The sequence below is a fragment of the Branchiostoma lanceolatum genome, chromosome 4, assembly GCF_035083965.1.
Source record: "Branchiostoma lanceolatum isolate klBraLanc5 chromosome 4, klBraLanc5.hap2, whole genome shotgun sequence".
In the NCBI taxonomy this organism is placed as follows: domain Eukaryota; kingdom Metazoa; phylum Chordata; class Leptocardii; order Amphioxiformes; family Branchiostomatidae; genus Branchiostoma; species Branchiostoma lanceolatum.
In genome coordinates, this window is record NC_089725.1 from 18513916 (window position 1) to 18535943 (window position 22028).

General features: G+C 40.2%; 2 long non-coding RNA genes across 2 annotated transcripts; one reads left to right on the forward strand and one right to left on the reverse strand.

The window, feature by feature from the left end:
- The first annotated feature begins 572 nt into the window (after positions 1–572).
- On the forward strand, positions 573–6629 carry LOC136433096 (uncharacterized). The gene is made up of 2 exons (XR_010755594.1): positions 573–1085; positions 4914–6629. It is a non-coding gene; the product is annotated as an uncharacterized lncRNA (long non-coding RNA).
- Positions 6630–9027: 2398 nt separating this feature from the next.
- Positions 9028–15396, reverse strand: LOC136433097 (uncharacterized). Its single transcript, XR_010755595.1, has 2 exons — positions 14969–15396; positions 9028–10247 (listed from the first exon to the last, which is right to left on the reverse strand). It is a non-coding gene; the product is annotated as an uncharacterized lncRNA (long non-coding RNA).
- Positions 15397–22028: the final 6632 nt, after the last annotated feature.

Here is a 22028-nt window from a genome sequence, read left to right on the forward strand (position 1 = left end):
ACGGATTTATGTAACCCGGCGGAATAATATTAATGGAGATAACATTGTTTTAATAATTCTTTCTTTTTTCATTTTATTGAAATTGCCACAAAGCAATACACAGGTCAGCCAGGCAGCGTTGCTGGTGTCGGGTGCTACGTTTTTTCTCCTCCTTCCATTTCGTTCAAAAGGATCTAAATACATCGTTGCCATTTTGGGGCAAAATGACCTGAAACCTGGCATGGAGGCAGAGTGAGCCAATCCCCCAAAGAGATGTCTTTTAATGTAGGCTTTTTAAATAGTACTTCAATTGAATATTTAGTCTATTTTCAGCCCCAAATAAACTTGGCACAAAAAGTTTGGAAACTTTACTTTGGTTGATCATATTTCCGTTGTTTCTTGATCAATTTCAATGCATTATATATTGTTGGAAAGCTTGTGTAATTTCCTTTCCTATTATACCCAACTCATTATAATTGCAATTTCATGGAGCGAGCACCAGGCCTGCTTACGCGAATGGCTTGTAGAAAAAAAGTGCCCAAATTTCCATGCTACTGACAAACACTCAGCTCAGCGCCAAACCCATTTGTGGCACCCCATTCTTATACCATCCTCGATAATACTCGTAGAATGGGGACCACCATCCATCGATACATATCGAGGTAGCATACTAATCCGCTATGCTGGCATACACCATCCTCGAGAGTATAGCGAGTCGGGGTGATGGTGACCTACTCTGGCGGGGTCACCGTCCTCAAAGTGTATGCTGGGAGTGACTAAAGGTCGTCCGATTTTCCAATATGGCGGCTTAGTGTAGATAACATGGCCGTATCTGAACTAAGCGTAACACAGCACCAAGAGACCACGTCTAGCAATATAATAGACGTTAAACAAGGACAAGAACAACGTATTCCGCCGTATTCTGCCAATTTCTACACCAGAACAAGCATCAAGAAGTGTACTGCTTCGAAATATTTACAGTATCAACCTTTCACAAATTTGTGTTTTGTTTCTGAGACTCTGCTAAGTGTCTTTCACCAACATCGATTGTGTCGATGACACATCCCAGATCCACTGACCACCGGCGCAGCCTTATCAAACAGTAGGTAGGTGCATATTTACCTTCGTCATTCTTATGTTTCTGGTAGCGTATGTTTGTATGTATGTGGCAAAAGCCAAATATACAAATGTAACTGCCTCCTTTGTCAGTACTGGACAACCAGTACGGAAGTGGTCGTCAGAACAGGAGCTCCAGTACTGAGACTTTCTACGTACTGGACTTCCTGTACTCAGGGCAGCTTCAGTACTGGGAACCCTCCTGTCAGGACTGCTAACAGAGTGCTGAGACTCTAACGAGCGTCTAACGTTATTTTCAGGGCTGCATCTCTTCAATGCTTTTTTTTCCTACTTCAAACACTAATCAAAGCTATTGTTTGGAAAACGTTCGAATGAAGAAAAAAATAAAATACAGTATGAGTATCACATTCTGTTACGTTTCAACGACGACAACATATCCTTGTGGCTTTATCGGGAGAAAACGTACACTGAAATAATAATGTACTTTATATTACCTACCAAAATCTATGTCCATAACCAATTAAGCAAGGAACAAAACAGTACTACCTAAACGTTAGTATGTTCAGACAACTAAATTCAAAACTGTACATGTCCAGTCGATCCAAACAATGGCAAAAGTATAGAGGTTTTAGATAATGGACACCTGGTAACGAATCCGGAAACAAAAATATGGCGACTCGTCACTGGACATCCAGCACGGAAGAAAGTTTGTGACTAGAAATCCAGGGACGAACGGCTTCATAATTCCACCCCCCCAATGCTCAGCCCAGGAATTCCATAAATGAACTCCGCTCATCACTCCGTTGATGAACAGCATAACTTAAGAAGGTCTGGAAGGATTGTATTGATATTTGGTGTGTGGGTGATGAGCCCTGGAAATTGTATAAGGATGGCCCACCATCCTGGATAATTCTTACTTGAAGACCCCCCTCCCGACTCCAATATCAGGTTGCTGACAGGTCACATGACATCACTTTTTCTCATCCAGAACTTACCAACTTGAACTTACAGTCAATATCTTGTCTTAACCCACCCTGCCCTACTGTTCGGAGACTTCTTTTTCATTGTTAGGAACAAACAAAAGAAGCTTTGAAACGATCAACCGTGTGTTACATCCAGGGCTTCTTGTTTTCCCTTCTTCATCTTTACATAATATATAATTAAATAGGTCTAAACAAGGAGGTTTAGATCTCCTTGTTCTGAATTAGACAATTAATAGATTTTGGGCCCCCTAGCAGCTTGTTATGGTGCTGCAGTACAGTGGAACTGTCAGGTTTTGATATAACGTTTTCTGGACTTGCTGTGGTCTTAATGTTGAAACAAATCAAAGGAGCGAGTAACAACAAGTGATCCCAACCGAGATTCGAACCCACGCCGAAACCGGCAGCCCAGATCACAGGCACGCACGCCTTAACCACTAGGCTAAAAGGTTGTGACCAGTTAGACTGGTCAGTTGGAGGCACTTGAACCCCACTGTTACAATGTCACTATGGCACACTATTGCATTTGTCATTTTAGATGGTGATGCAAAGCCAGTGGCCCTGTGTATATGAGGGAGCTTCAGGCATAAGTGTCTGCACGTAAAAGAGCCCAACGCACTTATTGAGAAGAATGGGAGTGACCCGGTTTGCTTGTCCAAAAATGTGAGCCATAGCGAAGCCACATTGCATACCACTCATGCCACTAGCTCAGAGTAATGAGGAAATTTTAGAAACATGTTGCATTCTGTTATAGGACTATTCAAACACATGATGGCTTTCCGGAAAAAAAGTGGTTACCCTAGGGCTGGGCTAGTGGGGTGGGCGTCCCTTTTCTAGGCCTCAAGGCTATGCATGGGGGTTTCAGGGTTTGGCTAATCTTATGAAATTTCCCTTGAAGAAAAACTGGCTCAAGCCTTGGGGGAATGCTTGGAGGGATGGGGGTAGAGGATGGTGGTTGGTTGCTGCAGTAAGAACTCCACCAATACTAGTAAAAAGCCACCAATTACTGTATAAACAAAATTCAAAGTGCACAATGGAATATAATGGGGGGGGGGGATGCACAATGGAAAATAAAGAAAACTGGAAGTTTGATGGGCCAGGCAATAAATGAGCCTTTGTATGCCACAAATTTTAAACAGATGTCTCACATCTTGTATACAGGAATACAGACTGTATATATAGTGTTTGTGTGTATGTGTGATAGTACATGCATGTATTTGGTTTATAATGTGTTGTGTGTGTCTGTGCGTTCTTGTGCAATGTATACTTATGCATATGCTTGTGTTGGTAATATTTTTTGTGCGGGTACAAAGCCACTATAATCTGTAGGCCTGACTGGCAGTATGATGTGTCTGCTCACCACCACAATCCACACCCCCACCCCCCAATCCCGGGCCCAGCAATATCATGAGTTGCCTTCCCTCCAGCCACCCCATAGATTGACCCATCTTTTCCTCAGGGAAATTCCATTAGGGGCCAAACCCCCATGAATATCCTTGGGGCCATTTTCCAAGAACCCAACATATCTAACTATCGAAGAAAGAGAGGGACATTGATAGAAAATGAAAATGACAGGACAAGTTTTCCACTTCGTGAGAAAATCGTGGTTGTGGTAAAATAACGAGAAAGGAATGTGGTGTGCAGTATCGATTGGCTTGCAGTTAGATGTTTTCTTAGTGTTAAACTCAGTTTTTTTTTTTTTAAATAATCATTGGAACTGTTACCTGCTACAAAAAAATGTCATGCCTCGTCCTAAGTCTGATGAGGTCGCCTGTTAAACCTCAGCTGGTATTTATTGGATTATTCCCATCCATACAGTTTCCTTTAAAAGTCAGTTGTATTGTCGGAAAGCTAAACATGATCCATTCCCACAAATTTCCCACACATAGTCCATGATGCAATTGGCACAAAGCACAGTACTGGTTCACCCTTGGACAAGAATCCCATCACTATCTATGTGATGAAAGATATTCAGATATTCATTATGATCAGGGAACTTAAGTCAGGATTATTCTGGATTTTACCATTCCTACCAGCCAGGACCAGGAATCCTGAAAGGAATCAACCTCTGTGTCCGGCTAGATACTGGTATGATTATGAACAGAGTCTATGATTGTCACAAAAATGTAAGTTCAGGTGTGGTTACTTGTAGGATGTCCCATAATTGATCTGCATTGAAAATTCTAAAGACTTGTTTTTATTATGCTAAACCCATCAACACATACCGGTTTCTGTTTATTCATTCAGTGTATAATTGCCCGTCAGTGTAAATTAACTTCAAACTTTACAAGCATGCAAAGGCAGCTGGTTTTGTGTTATAGCCATGGGCAGTATAGATGAAATATTTTCTCCTGTATTCATTTATCACACATACCAGTACACGACAACTCTAATATCTTATTCCATTTTAAGTAAAAGTTGTGGGAAAGAGCGATTTTTCACATAGGAAAGAGCACATTTTCAAACATTCAACAAAGTCACAATATTTTTCTTTATAATTATTATTCATTGATCTTTAATTATCGTGTCTCTTGTATGGAATGGGACCTAGCTTCATGTAAATTAACTTTAGTTTGTCCTGAAATTGGCATGGTAGTACATATACCAACCCCATATATTTTGACAATGATAAACTTACAACTTTACCAGTCTACTTTACAAAGCAGAAATGTGATTTTGATGAGTGAGCAGTCACAGGGACATGTGTCAAAGGCTGAAGTTGCCAAGACTTCTGTCTGTAGTATATTATCAGGTCCTTATAGTTGTCATAAGACGTTATACTAAACAGATACATTTTTGTGGCAACAATAAGCACTAGGAAAAAGGCAATTGTCTTTATCAACCCATCCTTCACCTTTTTTGTTGTCATTGTTATAGGTGCTGATGATATTCAACCCAGGCAGACCATTAATGCCCTATATCTACACATGAGATGACAGTGGGTGAGAGAGAAGCTGATAATGCAGCAATGGATTACCTGCTTCTGCATGGAGGAGTTATATATCAACACCAACCAAGTCCTACTTTTTTATAATGCATGGAGGGTTAACCAATACAATAAGTCTGTCAAACAGCTAGTACATTAGTTTACCCTAGAAATCCAAACTGCAATTTCAATTCTAGTGCACTGAACATGTATATATAGAATACAACACGGGGTATCCCGTAACACCCGAGGTATCAGCTTGACCGCCGGAGGGGGATTCGACCCGTGGTAGGGCTGGGACCGAGGGTAATGCAGAATACACTGTGTTGTATTTCATTTATGTTATATATACCCACTTGAGAAAACACATTTCAATGCGGAATGTGCCAGAAGTTGAGGGAGTTTTGTGTCCTCCAACTTCCGAATCCAGTATTCAAATTTTCGGCCGTGGTGCAATCAACTCGCTCGAATTGCATTCTAAATATTCTATGGAAGTCCGAGTGATAACACTCCTGAACCCTACGAGATACGGATAGTAATCACACGGTCCGGAACACCCGTATCAGGCCCAGGCATGACATAAATATGTTTATTACAATGGCAATGACTCTGATTTAGATTCTATGAAAAGCATAGCTCTTTACTAGATTGAAGATGTAGTAGAAAATTGTCATGCTAAAGATAATACATATCGCATGTAGTATCATTAATCCACAGTTATGGGCACCCAGTGTAATGTCTCTTATAGTCTCTTATAAGTAACAATTGATTATGTATTCCAGGACTACAGTAACCTGTCTGTATTATAAGTGCAATTGTACCAATGCATGTATAACACAGTACATTTCATTCAATTGCATTGAATTGTCGTTTAAGCTAATCCTATGGAATGTTATCATAACAGATCATATGTTCCAAAGTCATGTGGCACCTCAGTCATGACTGATTCAACGAGGTAGCCAATTAGCAAACTCTCTGTTATGTTCTATAAATGATTGAGCCTATTATTAAGAATATCATTGGTCTGACCAAGGAGGTTAAATACACATTTAACCTCCTTGGTCTGACTGATGAGAATATATTAAGGATGAAATCGACACATAGAATGGTTAGAAATGATAGTGAATTTAAGGCCGTTTGTCTGTGTTGGTTTGATGTGATCCCTTTTCATGCCTAGTCCTCTGAGTGGCACATGTTTAGGAATAGGTTGCTAAAACTGTATGAAGCAATTAGCATATACAATGTAGTAAATTCTGTATTCGGCTCAATATTTTGTATTTTGCTGGTACGAAGTGTAATACTGTAAGTTTTCTTTTCCAATAAGACTATTCTTGTTTCTTTCACTGTAACTTTGTGTTGACTGTTTTCGTGGTCACCTCTGTACCGTGAACTTATCGTCTCGGTAAAAAAAACTATTGTGATTATTTATCATTCCTTCACACATCCATTCTGTAAATCACATGCCATCACCGTGAAGTTAAAGTTCAGTGAAAATGTGCATTTTGCTTACACCGTGAAATTGTGCTACCGTGAAGATAAAGTGAATTACAGGAGAACTAGTAACATTTATTTCAGAACAGCTATTAAAACTGAATTACCCTTATGTATCAGTATGAATTATGTACTTCTGCGATGTTGGTTTAAACAAATAAAGATTTGAAGATTTATTCACTCTATTGTTTGCAATGTCTTTTGTGTGCATTGTACATTAGGGTTTTTTTCGACAACGTTGCATAGCTTTTTGATTTATGCTGCTAAACCACATACAAACATACGTACAAACGCTAGGAAAATGGCTTTTTGGCGAAGTTAGTAATAAATTTGGTGATCAGAAAAGCTATCTGACACCTGTCGAGTATCATGTGAAATCTTTATTGACACAACAGAAGTACAGCGACTTCCATAAGGTCTTCTACAACTAAACATGCAAACAATAACAATGGGATACAAATTAATTCACCTTAGTACAAATATAACAAGTATATGAATACTTCAACATGTCGAAATTCACCTATCACTTACACTACTAGTTCTAAGATCTAAACATTCTTTGATATATTTACCTATTTGTACACAGTAAGGGTTGTCTCCTTCTAGAATGTATTTGAATTTATCTATAGAATGGAATGCATCAAATTCTGTTGAGCAGGCGGAAAGAAGGTTGAACAGCTTTGAGCGCTTATCATGATATCGTGGACAATCTAGGATAAAGTGTTGTTCATCTTCAATCTCATTTGGACAGAATGGACAAAACCTCTGGTCACGGGGATTTTTATGGTATCTTCCGATTTCCACATTTAATCTATGACTACATATTCTTATCTTGGTGATTGCTCTACGAAATTATGTATATCCGATAGGTACATGTGATAGGCACGGTGTTTCGAAAACCTGCGGAATTATGGTGAAGGGTGTTTCCATTCATAAAACAAGAAGGAAGGGATACTTTTCGATTAAACTTTCAGAAAAGTAGATTAATATGCTAATAAACGTTATAGCGCTAGACCCCTTGCATTCTAGGCGAGCTATGAAACCCTCAACGTAGTCCCGGGCAAAGCTCTCCAACCGCGCGCTCTCCGACTTGTCTAACTTACGGAATAGAGTTCTCCTTCATAAAACAAGAAGGAAGTGATATTTGTAGATCAAACTTTCACAAAAGTAGGTCAATATGCCCATCTATCTGTACTTTTAGAAGTTTTGCTATTCCACGTTTCTGCTCGAGGATACAGGTTATTAATAATATGGAGCACGTACGGTCAAAAGTGCCAAACCGAAAGGTCCGAGTCCCCGTCCGACATCATAAAAATGACGCAACTAAGTGATTTATATCGTGAAATTGACAGAATTTTTCATATAAATCAGCTAGAAATATTTCGGTGGTATCACCTATTCCTTCCTGTGTTTTTGCACTCAATCTTTTAGGACAAATGTAAACTTTTATTCATAAATGTTGCCAGAAAACAATAATTTAATGAACGAAAATCAACTATTAATAACTCAAAAACCAATGGCGGTGATCGCATGGGAATTCATACAAGGACTAAGTAAGCTTCCATAGACATTTTGGCAAGATTTGAGAGAAATCCGTCGTTTTCTAGGGGAGATCTGAAAATCCAAGACGGCCATGTCTTGCAAAAGCGAAGCCGCCTTTCAACGGCTATCTTTCGCATAGACGATTCTAGGTCGATTTGAACCGCATCTGACAGAAGTCCATTTTTCTTTGTAAAACGAGAAGGAAATGATATTTTTCGCTGAAACTTTCACAACAGTAAGCTGATATGTTGATCTATCATTCCTGTTAATAGTTTTGCTTTCCCCTCACTCGTCTCGAAAATATACGCATTTTATCTGTCTTTATTTTCAACCATACAGTCGTGTACAGAAACGCAGTGTATTATTTGCGCTGTTGGCCGAATTTAAACCTTCTATTCATCAATGTTGATCTAGAAAATTAGTAAAAAATCATATTTTGATATTTCAATAGTGCAAAAGCCTTTTCAATGCGTTACATTAAGTATATTTACAAAAAACTATGAATTATTGTACTAGCTCCCTCTAGCGACAATTGAATGAAGTGCAAATTGGCGCTGTTAGCACGTATTGTTGCCGTCTTTTTTCCTAGCGAGATAGATATGAACTACCGCGATTTTAATGCATAGGCATAATTTTCCATTGGAGTCTGACAAACAGGTTTTCAGTTGTCTCGCTTTCTGGGCGCTTGCAGTCAATATGTCTATAACACAAAAATTTCCTCAGCAAGGAAATAAGCATACACAACTATGCCAGCGAATTTCGAAGAAATCATTTTTATTCTCTCTATCATCATCATCATCATCATCTAAGATAAGTTAAGATATTCAAAGACCAGTTTATTTGATGGTGCAGAGGAAAAAAGCTTGGCAAGATGAATCCCATATCAAGAACTGTCTACTTGGTCAACACCTTCTTTTGCAATTTGACATGATCCTGTGTTTGTATTTAATGATTTATGTGCAAATGAGGGTAACTTTTACTTGTTGATTACAGCTATGTAACTGATATGGGTAGATCATTAAGAAATCCAGCTTAAATGAAGGCCATGTTGATTTTATTACAAGTACATGTATATGGATGACATCCTCTAGGAACCTCGAAACTGATCGTGCAAATAAAGAAAAGAGGTTTGGCATGTCTTCATAATGTGCTCAAGAAGAATGAACAAAATTTAACACAGAGTATGGTGTATCAAAATACTTCATGTTTGTTCTTTCAAACTTTTTCTTTGACTTTGGCATTCTACAATATCAGTATCTCATCCGTGAATAGTTTCATCGGGTTAGTAAGTCACTGAATAGAATACTATTTTTACACAACAAAGTGATTTTCCTGAAGGGAATTCTGACTGGTTCACATTGCACCGCAGTACAGGTGTTGCTACTTATAGAGGCATTCCCAAACACAAATTATTTAAATTCATACACTTTAATCAAGAAAGAAAAAGAAATACATGTACATTGAGTCAGTATTCTAATGCAACACACATATCAGGTGTCATCTCATACATCAGACTTTGCTGACAGTGACCACATACAGTTTATGGTGAAAAGCTCTATAGTTAAAGCACAAAATAAAATAAAATAAATTCATTAGCAGGTTAAATGACTTCAATACAGTTCAATGTCACTCCCTTCATAATCTTTGCTATGTACTGTGTTATTGCATATAGAAATATATATGTGGGTACAAACAACTGTCAAAAACTTGAACAATTACAGTTACTAACAGCATACATAGTTTTGGGATATATAATAAGTAGGATGCTTGCTCACAACCCTGAAGTCATACCAAAAAACCATGGATTGTATTACGTAGCAGTTTAAAGAAAAGTCACTTGTTCCACCTGTCACCATTGTTAACTTATACTGTATGTATACTTTTCTATACATTGTTTCATGTTGCAATTTGCTCTCTTGCAATAGATTACAAATTTTGTCCTAATAATGATACTGTATCACAACATGACAGTTTCTACTTTATCTTCAATACAAATAGTTTCAAAAGCATCTGAATCAGAGCCATTGCCAAATCAATTACACACACAGTGCACTACAGAAAAGCTTTCTAAATGTGTATACTTCCAATAGCTATTTGACATTTTGTACAGACTCGTTGCATTGCCTCACTGCATGTTGTTAATAAATAGCGCCTTCATGGAGAAGCAGTTAATCCACTGCTACATTATCAGCTTCTTGTTCACTGTCATCTCATGACATTGATGGTCTGCCTGGGTTGAATATTGTCAGCACCTATAGCAACAACAACACAAAAATATTACAATTGTGATGAACATAATTCTGGTGAAGGTTAGCAAATTAGATTACACTGCATTGCCTAGTGCTGAGTGCTTATCATAGGCACAGAAATGCATCTGTGTCTTGTGATTGTATGACAACAATAAAAACCTCATACATAACAGAGAGCATTGTATAGCAATTTTCCCTTGCAGATAGCCATAAGTTTAGCCTTTCACACATTTCCCTGTGACTCATCACTCTTCAGAAGCTCTAATTCTAGATAAGCTGAATTTGTCCACTCACACCCAGACACACCCACACACCTCCCCCCACACACACGAACACACACACACACACCTACACACACACACACACACACACACACCTACACACACACACACACACTCAAACATAAGTCACTCAAATTCACCTCAACATACCCATACAGTGCACACACACATTCATATTCACACAAACACTCATTTTCTGCCATAGCTAAGTAATCCGTAGGGGGAACATAGTGTTCAGCAAAGGTTTTCCCCTGCCATGCCTGCTGGCTATCCTCTGCCAGTCTTGCCATCTGGTTGGCAGATGACAAGCAAACACTAAAACACATATAATACAGACACACATGCACAAGTATATACACACATTCACACACACACACACACATACACAGAATTACACACACACACACACACACACACACACACACAATTACACACACATACACCCACAGTTACAGACACATACACACTCACACACATATGTTACATCATACATGATTTGTTTTGCAACACAAATGGCATCTGCATTCTATTCATGGTAATGTACATGTATTACAAAGTCATTGACAACGAATAGAGTTTGGGACGTATTTCTGCTTTGTAAAGTAGACAATGGTAAAGTCGTTACTTTATCATAGTCAAAAATGACTGGAATTAATATAACACTCCCCCCTCTCCATTCTAGAAATGAAAATGTTACTTGACGAAGTTCCCTACAAGTGGCATATCATAACTCAAGATCAATAAAAACTATCACTAAACAAGGCATTCTCAAGTTACCGTGAGACACACAGACAGACAGACACACACAGGAATGCTGACAAAAACATAACCTTTTACTAGTTTTAGGCCAAGGTAACAAAAAATATTAAGCTGAATGTTTGAAAATTTGCTCTTTCCTGGAATTGTTTCTATAAAAGAGATGGTTTTTAGCCTATCACTGTTAGAGTTCTCATATGATTTAACTATACTTTCTGCATGTATACCTGTGCCACTGCATGCTTGTAATGCACTACACTGAAGGGCAATTATAATTTATACTCTGGATGAGTAACAGGTAGACATACATGTATGTGGAAGGTGACTAGAATAAAAACAACAGCTTTAGGATCTTCAATTCAGGTCTGTTATTGTTTTTTGTTTGTTTGTATTGCATACCAGGTAAACCGCATCAAGGCGTAACACACCAGGTTTGTACAAGCTGCATATCTGGACAGATTTAGTATGATCCACACACACCAGGAAGGACCCTACTCTTTTCAATAAGTGTATTGGGTTCTTTAATGTGCTTGAGGTGTGGCTCTTCTCAAACACCGGACCTCCATTTAACGTTCTATCCGAGGGACGTCCCTAACCGAAGCTAGGTACTCAATCTTAGTCATAGGCTGAGATCCCTCTGTTTAATCAGAGATTACTTGGGAAGTTCAGTAGAATTTGAAAAAGTAGTATGCATTTTTTACTTCCTAATATTATCATTCATTGACAAATAACACCCCCTTCCTGGAGTTTAGAACTCCTTTCAGTGAAAATTTGGAGCACAATATCTGATTATCTGAATCTGACTATCAGCAAACAAATTCATGTTATTCTTGGCCATTAGGGTGAACCAGTGGTGTGCAGTGACGGTCACAATACCAAGTTCATGATGGACTACTGTGGGAATAGATATTAGATGTCGTACAGGGTAGTAAACATATTGGGGGGTGATGATGGCAAATAAACTTTAAAAAGTAAAAGGGGTGATTCCAAAATATGACAAAATATATTGTCATATACAATGATCAATTTCCTTGACAGTGATATTATGCTGGGTTTGTCTATAGTAATTAGTATAGTCAGTTAGAGGAGGGCATGCATGTGCACCACCCTGAAACTCCTTTCTTGCTGTACCTGATAATTCGGTCATTTTATGTCGTACCACCTTCTTTTACAAACTTGTTAACAATCAGACACTTACAGTTTGCTGAAACCAGCCCAGGGGAGCACCCAGGGGAGCCACGACCTCAAGTTTTACACCATTCACGCAAGAACTGACACATATAATTATAAACACTCATTTTTTCCCCCCGCACCATCCCACAGTGGAATACCCTGCCTGGCAAGGTTGCGACGGCTCCCAACGTTGAGTCATTCCCTGCCAGGCTGGAGGCCTCCCCGCCTTAGCCCGGGACCTCAACTCCCCCCCTACTTTGCCCCTGAAGGGGCTATTTGGGGGGTTCCCTAGATGTAGATGTAGATGTACCAAATGAAGGACATAGTCATAGCTATAGTCTATAGTCATAGTGAGTTGTTACTCAAAACTCGTGTCTATATCTAGATACCCTGTATGATAAATGATACATGTAGTCTCATATGGCCTATGCACGGTCAAGCTAACATTCCTACTGTTTATCAAACCACCTCTCTGCCGAGTGCCATTGTAACTTTTAAAAATCACGCCCAAAGCAATATTGAGATCAATTCTTGCAACAAAAAATTACTGTTAAGTGAGATGCGGTCTGGAGTGTTCATGTTTGAATAATTGTTCTCAAGATTAGGCACGATTCATACAATGGCACATGGCTGAGAGAGTGGTCAGGAAGGTTTGCTTTGGTCTCAGCTATATGGGCTGTGTAATGTTACCGTACAGGGTTTGTATTGCATACCCGGTAAACCATCTCATGGCATATACGTAACACACCAGATTTGTACTGAATATCTGGACAGATTTATCTGATCCACTCACACTAATAGTAGGAAGGTCCTCTAAGTCTTCGATATAAGGGGTGGGTTCTTTTACTTGCTTGAGATGTGGCTTTCCTCAAACATTGGAACTCCATTGAATTTCCTGGGGGACGTACCCGGGTTCGAAACCACTACCTCTGGGTTCTGGGCATTACACTACCAGGACGTCAGGTATGTCTAGGTATGAAAAAAAAGGGTACGGTATGGCAAGAGTCAAAAGGTACAGCAAGAAATTAAACGGGTATAGCAAGACAAATGGACATGGGGATTGACATGAATGTCACAATGGTTGGAGTCACAATGGTTGGAGTCACAATCTTATCCAGTTGCTTGAGTAATTATTTTTGGCGTATCTTATTACCTGGATGTCTAACCTTCATCAACGTGTCACAATGGTTGATTAGTCAGACAACGCCTCCAGTGGGGTCTCTATCAACTTTCATTTTTCAACAAGCTTATAAATGCAAGTGTTTTAACAAATTAATGTTATCATCATGTTTCTAGACAGAGCTCTAATTCAGGGCAAAGCAGACAGCACAGTTTACCTTTAAATGTTCATATATGACTCCAGATAAAGGGCAAATTTTGCTTGTATTATACATGGAAGTATACTATTACTATACATAAGTTATATAACGATCCAGGATGGTGGGCGGCATCATTATACAATTTCCAGGCCTCACCACTCACATACCAAATATCATCATCATCATCATTGGGGTTACCAAGGAGGTTTTATATAAAACCTCCTTGGGGTTAATTACCCCCCCAGATAACCCCGCAAGGGGCAAAGTAGGGGTGGGTTGAGGAGGACCCAGGCTAAGGCGGGCAGGCCTCCAGCCTGGCACGGTATGACTCAACGGTGGGAGCCGATACAACCGTGCAAGGCAGGGCGTTCCATTGTGGGATGGTACGGGGGAAGAACGAATGTTTGTATGTGTCTGTCCGGGCGTTGAGAGTTTGGAATCTAAGATGGTGACTACCCCGGGTGCGCCCCTGGGCTGGTTTGAGAAGACTGTCTGCGTTTATATTGATATGATTCGTAGAAAAAGGTGAGGCCGACTTCTCTACTTCTTCTCTTCTTTGTGGTTCGGCAGCCAACATCAACATGTTGATGAATCTGCTGCGCTTGACGGGTAGTGCTGGTACTGGGATGGTTTCTGTTGTCTGTACCAGTTGTGACGGGGGAAGGTGTCTAGTGTAAATGTCTAGCTGGGTCTAGTGGAGGTGGGTCACCCTGTCCCTGAAAGACGCCAGGGAGGGGGCAGCCACCATCTCTGCAGGCAAGGAGTTCCACTCTGCAGCTGTCCGTGGGAAGAAAGAGGACTGTCTGTACGTCGTTCTGCAGGCGGGCGTTCCTCTTCCTTTCGGAGAGAAGGGGCCACTGCAGGTCATTGAGACAATGCAATACTTCCAGGCCTTCTCAAAATTATGCTGTTCATCAACCGAGTGATGAGCGGAGTTCATATATTTTATGAGGGGGCTTCAGTACTAGGAAATGAAGCCGTTCGTCCCTGGATTTCTATAGCTAATTACGAACTTTCTTCCATTCTGGATGTCCAGTGAGGAACCCGTTACTTTGATACTTTTGCGGCACGTTTTGCCACATTCATTCATTCATACATACATACATACATACATACATACATACAAACATACATACAAAAACGCTACCAGAAACCTAACCTTGGCGATGTAAATAAAACAAACAAACAAACAAACCTAATGCATAAAGGCTGCGTCTGGTGGTTGGATCTGGGATCATCCGATCATGTCATCGGCACAATCGATGTTGATGAAAGGCAAGCAGAGTCTCAGAAACAAAACACAAATTTGTGAAAGGTTGATACTGTAAACATCTCGCAGCAGTACACTTCTTGATGTTTGTTCTGGTCCAAAAGGCGGAATACTGAACACGGTACACTAAGCCGCCATATTGGAAAATCGGACGACCTTTAGTCACTCCCAGCATACACTTTGAGGACGGTGACCCCGCCAGAGTAGGTCACCATCACCCCGACTCGCTATACTCTCGAGGATGGTGTATGCCAGCATAGCGGATTAGTATGCTACCTCGATATGTATCGATGGATGGTGGTCCCCATTCTACGAGTATTATCGAGGATGGTATAAGAATGGGGTGTTTGTGGTGGTGTCGTCCGCATCGTGAATGGAACGGTGTTAGAGGAATGTTATGTTCACAGCTATAGATGAGAGTAGATTTATTTCGACTGTTGGAAGGGTAAATGAAAGTGTTGGGGCGGCGAGGAGAACCCTATGCTGAATGTTGCACAGATAGACTGACAGTGTTTGTTGGAGTCAGTGTCATGGTATGAGGCAGTACAACTGCCAGAGAGGAAAAAAAACAGGCTAATCATCCTAAGCAACCTCGATGTGTCAGGATATAGAAAAACCTTTCTCGAGCTCCATCCAGTCACATTTCCTAGATTCTTACCTCTGCAATATGAGACTGAGTGCCATTCTGCAAGATGATAGTGTATGTCCATACAGAATGACAGTCATTTCATTCAGACCACCTCCATGAAGGTGAAGGAATATAGAGAATGGCCTTCCTGCAGCCGAGATCTCAACACAATTGAACACCTCTCATACTCTGTGATCACTGAACAGCTTGGGCGAACTGTGCATGCAAGAATGAATAACAGAACAATACGACCTGCGACGACTCCTTGTGGAAGAATGCACAGGGACCGCGTAACAAGCACGAGGAGGATGTGCAGGGCTGTGGTGACAGCCGGCATGGCTTGTGTACTCAGTATTAATTAAGCCACCTTCATCATAACTGAGGCTCCTTTACGGAATTTTTTTAGCTTGGATGAAGAATAACCTTGGCTTTCATTTTATTGTGTTTTGTTGATTCAAGTTTCATATCACCCTCGTACACAAGCCACGTGCTACCAGCAGAAGAAGAAAATACTGAGCGTTTGAGCTTGGTAGGGTAATCTGGGCCCTTTTTTTATGTGACCCGCTCGCATAAGCAGGTCTGGTGCTCGTTCCATTAATTTAGAACCATAGAGAGTTTGGTATCATAGGAAATAAAATTACACAAGCTTTTCAATGATATATCAATCATTGAAATTGATCAAGAAACAACGGAGATATGATCCACCAAAGTTAAGTTTCCAAACTGTTTGTGCCGAGTGTATATATCTTGGGGATGCGTTTGGTCCATTCTCGCACAGCGGACCATTCTCCATTTTGGACTGGGCTGTTTTTGGAATAGTTCATTTTTGAGCAGAAGTTTTTTTTAATGTACCTTTCTTGTGATTATGGAGCAATCCATTTTTGCATGGGGGTATGGATGGGAATGAGTATTTGAGTATAATCTTCAGATGCAATGTATCAGAGCGGTGCTGTTTCGTGTCTGCTGGCGAGGCTGACATGAACTTTTGTTCCAGACGCTCCAGTGTAGAGAGCTGCCATGTTCACGGTGTCACCAGCCTGAACATCTCTCACGTGTCACACTTTCGTATGGTAGGTTTACATACAAAACGTGTTTCATATCATTTTATGGATTAGCGCAAGTTTGTCTCATATATCGCGTGCGAGGAGAGTTAGGAAGTTTTCCCATAATGTATTTATGATATCTGCTAAAATCCAGCTTATTAAATACTGGCACCGTTTGGTAAACTTACCTGAGGACTCTTTGCTTCACGATGCATTCAACACTATTCACTGATGATCATGACTGGTTTAATCATGTTAAGGACACTCTCAATTACCACGGTTTTGGACATATATGGCTGAAACCTGAGGCTTATAGAATAGATTATATTGCCCACCAACTTCGCTCCCGGCTACAAGATACACATATATAAGAGTGGTTTAGCCGTATTAGAAGTAACTCAAAACTGTCTTTTCTCAACAAAGCGAAAAACTGTTATGAACAAGAAAAATATCTGGATGATATAGATAAGTTTGATATTCGTAAAGCGATAACTCAGTTAAGAATCAGTAGTCATAAGTTGAAAATAGAGACGGGCAGATATTATAATGTAGCCCCTGACCAAAGGTTTTGCCGGCATTTTGTCCAATGGAAATTGAAGATGAATTTCACTTTGTCATGGGATGCTCTAAATATGATGCTTTACGTAATACTAGTAAGTTATTCACATTTCTCAAAACAAGTACAAGAAGCTTTAAGAGTCTCGATGTTACAGACTGTTTTGAGTATATATTTAAATGCAACAATCCTCACGATGCAAAAATAGGTAAATATCTAAACGACTGCTTTATCATTAGAAAAAGTACCGAAACCAATGATTAGCCCCACTTGATTATAACACTATATCAAAAATGTATGCTAGCCCTTATTGTATTAGTAATTAGGATGTTAAGTTTTATTTTATACTTCTATACTTTGTACCATGTACAATTGTCGTGCAATAAAGTTCTATCTAGCGTATATATTTTCGCAGGAAAGGTAAGACCAACGTAAGATATTTCTATGTCATATCTTAAGTCGTGAACGTACCACGTACACGTGGGGCGGGAAAAGATGATAGAAAGAACAGATGGAAATAAACCTTTCTCTTTTCAATGCTGTGCTAAGATTAATTGTTTTATGTTTGTAAAAATCTGTGAATCTCCCGTGTCACGTGACGTCTGCTAGGCAGCAAACAGCCACATCCGAACTGACAGGCAGACAAAAGAGAGACATCAATGTTACTATGAACAGAGCGTCCAAAAGCCTCACCTGTCTGATCCTTTCTCTTCCAGGTACAGTTGAAGAAATCCATATGTTCTCGCGGTTGCTGAGGTAGAAAGGGTAACGTGTCTTTGAACTTTAAGTATATCATGTCTCCATCGTAGACAGGGAGACTAGGATTACGGATACTGTTGCTAAAGGTTCCTTGGCAGGATTTTCTCACCATCTATCTCGGAAGGGTTGTCAGACAAAGCTTGACGCCAAAACGGCCCGTTCTAAACTTGTCCATTATATTCAAAAGCTAGTGTTTGCTTATTCGAAAAGAGATTCTACCGATTCTCATGATGTACCAGTACAGAGAAGGCCTTCCCACTCGGAACAAGGCTCCTGCTCTACTGCAAGCACGCACAGATGTAGAACTATCCAGCATGTAGTTGTTTTAAATCCTATCTCAGAGCATGCAGTGGTGAAATAAATAAACTAAAACTGAAGTTGTACAATGTCTCACAATTTTGATCCCTCCTATTTTTCCGAAACTTTATTGAGATAGACTGCTCTATCCCTCCTGTCAGTCTACTTTCACCAGTGACAATTTTGACAGGTTACAACTGCTCACGTGGGTTTTTGCTGTTTTTGTTGAAACCTGCTTCAATATAACCTGATGTTTTTGCTATAATGCTAATACAAATCTTCTCTCTAGACTCTCACAGTCAAGATATAACTTCAATTTGTAGCTGATTCAAGGCGACGTCAAGTCGGTTACGTCTTTCCCACTGACGACCAAACTCTACTAAAAGTATACACCGTCGCTATTACATTATGATGTTTTCATAGAATGATATTAACATAATCGCGTGTCACGTCCATATACATTCGCGAATAGGCGATGTCATATGATCCCTCCTTCCAAGTCTGACGAGCCTAAAATACCGCTAGACAACACAAGTGCCTGCGTCTGGGTCCATCAGCTGTTTAGGGTTGAGCGATGACAGGCCGGGGAGCTAAACCTGTCCCGAAGTTGTCCCTGCTTTATTATTGACGTGACAGAAGTAAACGGCCTTTAGTACGGTCAACTACACACGAACACATAGTCCGTGACACAAGAAGCATAACGTTTGTGGAGTGACGTGGTCAGAAATAAACAACGCGACTGAAGAAGAATTGGTTCTGTTTTGGGAGATGGGAGCACGTAAGGCAGAGTTACTGACCTGGAGAAGGTGCGGTGTACTGGACACTAGTGTTTGTGTGTTGTTTATTTTCTACTTTTGTGTTAGGAATTGTCAGGCTCATTTGCTCTGTTTTGAAGCCATGGGTTTGATGGCGCTTTAACTGTCATAGCCAAAGGTACAACCTCGCGCGTGCCTGCATAGCCATAGTCACACTGCTGAATGTGGCAACACGAAAGTCCGTATACGAACTTATTTATTGATAAGTGTATCGTTTTCACCATCATCCAAAACAACCATACCAGAGGCGGTATCTGTATAGCAACCATGGAATCATACCAGAGCAGAGAAAGGGGCTGTCTCTCAGAAAGCGATGATTGCAGCAACCGTCAGCGGTTACTGCAGCCGTACCACGGCTAGTACAGAGACTGTTTCATACTGAAATACAGGTATGTGTTTTCCTTCCCTAGGAAAATTGTGTGCCAATAGCTCTGTCTCGTAGATACGTACGGAACTATTCTTCAACTCTCGCCCAGGAAGAGAAAGACGTTGTATCAGCAATGGCACACACCTGCACGTTTTAAAACTTTGTTCACGTTACACGTTATGTGATGTGACAGACTGTGCAAGAACAGTCCGATTCAGAGCCCTTCGCTTTTTCAGTTTGAGTGTGTAGTATGTATATATATATATATATATATATATATATATATATATATAGAGAGAGAGAGAGAGAGAGAGAGAGAGAGAGAGAGAGAGAGAGAGAGAGAACAGTCCTGTGTCAAAGCAACTAGCTACTGGAGTTGAATAGTGAATCGCCCACCAGTGTATACTGTATATCTTAAATTTAAAACAGGCAAATCTTTTTTCCTCCATATTAGCTTCTCATAGCTACTGTATTTCATAAAATACTATCTGTCCAGTGCATTCTGATCTGATTTGAAGTCGCAAACTGTCAGGAATACATGACAGCCGTCCTAAGTGCATGATGGACGGATCTCGCCCATTGATGTTTATTGTGCTGACTCAGGCTGCTCTTGACCAGTCCGGATTGCAGGACCGATGGTTGTTAGCACCGTAGTCACGTCCGTATCGCAATGCAATAAAGGCAGACCGCCGTCCCGGGAGAGAAATCAGGGATCCGTTCAGACTAATATATCGTCTGGGCCGAGCAGCGCACACCAAGTAAGGTAACATTTTATTCTGTACGTCCCACCAGATGACCTGAGCGACTGGTGTTTATTGTGAACTAGATTCCTTCAGGGCAATAACCCACGTTGAGGAAGGGTAACTTAAACATCCGCGAATTCCTTGCGATGTGTTTCTCCGTCCGAGAGACAGTGAAAGTCTTCTTCTTATTTGTTGTAAAATAGCTGAGTTGCGTTAAGCACATAGTTGGCATGGTGTTAGGTGCGTAACTTGTGTGAAGGAGATCACTGCACTTCTTTTCCTTTATTGAAGAGCAAATGCCTGCATCGCGGAGGAGTCCGTCCGGAAATGGAAGCTGTCTGACGACAAACGTGGTGAGATCCACTTGTGATAAAGGCCAAAGACCGTCTGATGACCGTCTGCATCCTAAACCCTTTCGACCTACGTTTACGTGTGTTCTTGAAACCCTAACTCGCATCAAAGAAGAAAAAAAAGACTGCAGATAACTTATGATTCCGTCGCTTGCCGATGAAAAACTATTCTGTTTCTCACTGTATCTGTCGTCCTATTGAAACGATACAGAGAGAAGGTACCTCTTCCCGTGTGTGTCTGAGACACCTGAAGCAAGTTGTGCAAGTTAATAATAGTATATTTGAGAAGGAAAAAACTTTGTCCAAGGCGCCAGTTAAAAAACGGCCAGGAGCTATGATCTTCCGTGCGAAAAGGCACAAATTTATTCCCGAGAGAAAAATGCGTTTGACTTGTCGTTAAGCCCTCCTGCCAAGGTTAAGATAATGATAAAGATAAGATATACCAAATAACAGTTACTCAAGCAACTGGATATGATTTTTAAAACGGTCAGACGTTTCAAATAGCATCCACTACTTTTCGTCAGTGACTCTGAGCAAGATTGGTCAAACGGCAGGTTTTTAACCACGAACCATTAATTGATATGAAAATAAAGAGAAGACAATTTTAGATAGTCCAATAAGGAAACAAATTAGACAAAGTCAAGACAACGTTATTGTGAAATGGTTCGTGGTTAAAAACCTGCTGTTCGACCAGTCTTGCTGCGAGTCACTGACGAAAAGTAGAGGATGCTACCTGAAACGTCTGACCGTTTCCAAAATCATATCCAGTTGCTTGAGTAACTGTTATTTGGTATATCTTATTACCTGGATGTCTAACCTTCATCGACGCATAAAGATAAGATTCTTTTGGGGCTTGACCATGACCTATTTTTTCATTCGTTATAATGACAGAAATTGACATATTTCAAAATGGCGTAGCTGATCATGTATATCACCACATTTAACAGCTTGTGTATGACTGCAAAAGTCCACAGATAAAACACTGGTAAAACAGACAAAAGTTAAACAAACATCAGCAAAACTGATGGAATATATGTCATGTCTTCATCGTATACGTACACTACATCATCAACCGACCCAGCAGCATGTTGATCAATAATGATAGAACAATAAAAATAAAAATTGAGAATTGAGGATACCTCTCCCCAATACGAAAATGAACACTATAACAAATCAGGCATACTTTACTGTAGTTCGGCCTTAAACGTTTACGTCGTTGGATTTTGAAATTGATCTGTCTATGTTGTTACTGAGTAGTAGTGTGTTGCCATTTCTTTTCTTCACTGCATTGCACGTATCATTTGTGTGTGGCCTTAGTCAGTAACTGTACAACTGCCCACTGTATGATATGGCTTTGTTGTGACCATCTCTGACATGTCCCGCTGGGAACGGTGAACTGCCCGAAGGCTTCAGCAGCGACACGAGAT